Consider the following 2439-nt stretch of genomic DNA (forward strand, 5'->3'; position numbering starts at 1 on the left):
GAGCCTTAAGTAAGGAACGTGTTAAAATTTATGCCTTTAACTTAGTTCTTCATTGTAAAACACAAAATAAACCGTCTTCTTTGCGATTTTGTTTCGTGTTTTAGCCTCGATAAAACGTAAATCAACATAAATAAAACCATAAAATGTCCAAGTAATTTAAGTAATCGCTTGTGAATGGTGGTTTTAATTTGCCATGTCCAACATTGTGATTCGCAAATTAAAGAAGCAAAGTAAAGGAAGCTCTGTGATCTAATTATACTTGTTTCGTAAAATCTATATAACAGTTTAAATAACGGTTTTAAAATGAATGATACTACACTGTTTGATATACCTGACACACCTTTAAAACCAGTCCCAATTTTCTTCATGACACTTCTAATATTTTCTCTTTTTTTTTGTGTGTGTAGTTTGTCCTCGGGAAAATACGTTTGATTTTACACTGAACATTTATTTTAAATGAAAAAGTTTCCGTAGGCTAACATGTACTATTTACTTACTGTTCCCTCGCTGGAACAACAGTAAGTCCACGGATTTACAAAGCTAAAACCAGGGACACAACAGATCATAGCCAGATGACTTTGCTATGAGAAAAACGCATTACTTTCTTATTTGTTTACTGAACAACCTGCTTTTAAATGCTGAGACCTAAATATGTTGTATCGAACCGTCTATCCTGTTACAGACCAAGATAAGTTGTACACAACTCTTTATAAATAAAGTTATATAGAGACATTGACATTCTATATATAAAACTTTATATAGACATTAAAATATTTGTATATAAACTTGTATACAGGCATTGATGTAAATATCTATACACACCTGTATATAAATATTGACATCTTATATGTTGAAAGATATTAACATTCCTATATACATATAAATTAAAGTTTCACACGACGATATTAAGGTCGTTTATTTGCAGTGATTAAAGCTTCACATGACGGTATTAAAGTCGTTTACTTGCAGTAATTAAAGCTTCACATGACGGTATTAAAGTCGTTTACTTACAGTAATTAAAAGCTTCACATGACGGTATTAAAGTCGTTTATTTCCAGTTACGCGTTTCATGCTTCACTGATCACACTGCATTATAAAATGGCGGGAAAATACAGAACGTTACAATGTTCGATTGTTGATGAAAACGTCATCAGAGTCACGTGATTTGTAAAGTTTTCATAAAATTATTCATACCACTATTTTAGAGGAATTTCATTTAATCCCGGCTTATATTTATGGATAAAATGTTTCTCCATAGTTTTTCTGGTTTGCTCACAGTCTTTTCCACCTTATAGAATGGTATTACAGAAGACCTGAAAAGTAGATTTGATCATAAGTTTATATTAGATGGCATTGTGTTTATTCTGCAACACAACACCTTTCAATTTGACAATGATTACTTTCTCCAAATGAAAGAGACGGTAATGGGAACTGACGTATGTCACCATGCAATACCTTTCCTGCACATTAAAATATACAAAAGAAGGTTACAAATTGCAAACAGATATTATCACAGGGATACGGACACATTTCAGTATTTGAACTTTACATCTTGTCATCCAAGACACACAAAGACTAACACTCCTTTCAACATGGCTCGGTGCATATGTATCATAGTCTCTGACCCCAAAATAAAAGAACAAAGATTGCAAGAATTGCCAGTCCGCCTTCATCGAAGAAACTACCCAATAATTTTAATTGAGACGGGAATAGATCGGGTCAAAAATATACAAGCGGAAATCCTGAGGACAGTCAAACAAAGAGAAAACGATGACAAAAAATTACATTTGTACAAACACACAATCCAAATAATCCAGATATTTAGAAGATAATCCAAGCATCAAAGGAAATAATATTCCACGGATCACAAAATAAAGTCTACAAAATCTGGCTAACGCAACTTGGGTGAAAAGCCAGAAACAAGCCTCTAATTTGAGAAGAATTCTTACAAATTTGGAATTTAAGCAGTCAAACAAGGAACACGGGGCTAAACGATGTGGTCACCCATGTTGCAAAACATGTGAACTCATTCAGGAAAGCAATGACTTAAAATTCAGAAGTTCAGGAGAAACTTTGCATATCAATACAGAGATGGACTGTACATTAAAAAATCTAATATATTGTATAAAATGTGCAGGTTGTGGATTGGATTATATTGGGCAGACCGGAGACCAATTAAAGAACAGACAACAGATAAATCACCCAGAATTGCGACAAATCGGACTGAGTAAACATTTAGACCAATGTGCAAAGTTAAAACACCGAAATTCCATGTAATACCATTCTATATTGGAGAAACATTTTATCCATAAATATAAGCTGAACTTAAAAGAAATTCCTCTAAAATAGTGGTATGAATAATTTTATGAAAACTTTACAAATCACGTGACTCTGATGACGTTTTCATCAACAATCGAACATTGTAACGTTCTGTATTTT

The sequence above is a fragment of the Tachypleus tridentatus genome, chromosome 5 (genome assembly GCF_004210375.1).
Source record: "Tachypleus tridentatus isolate NWPU-2018 chromosome 5, ASM421037v1, whole genome shotgun sequence".
Taxonomy (NCBI): domain Eukaryota; kingdom Metazoa; phylum Arthropoda; class Merostomata; order Xiphosura; family Limulidae; genus Tachypleus; species Tachypleus tridentatus.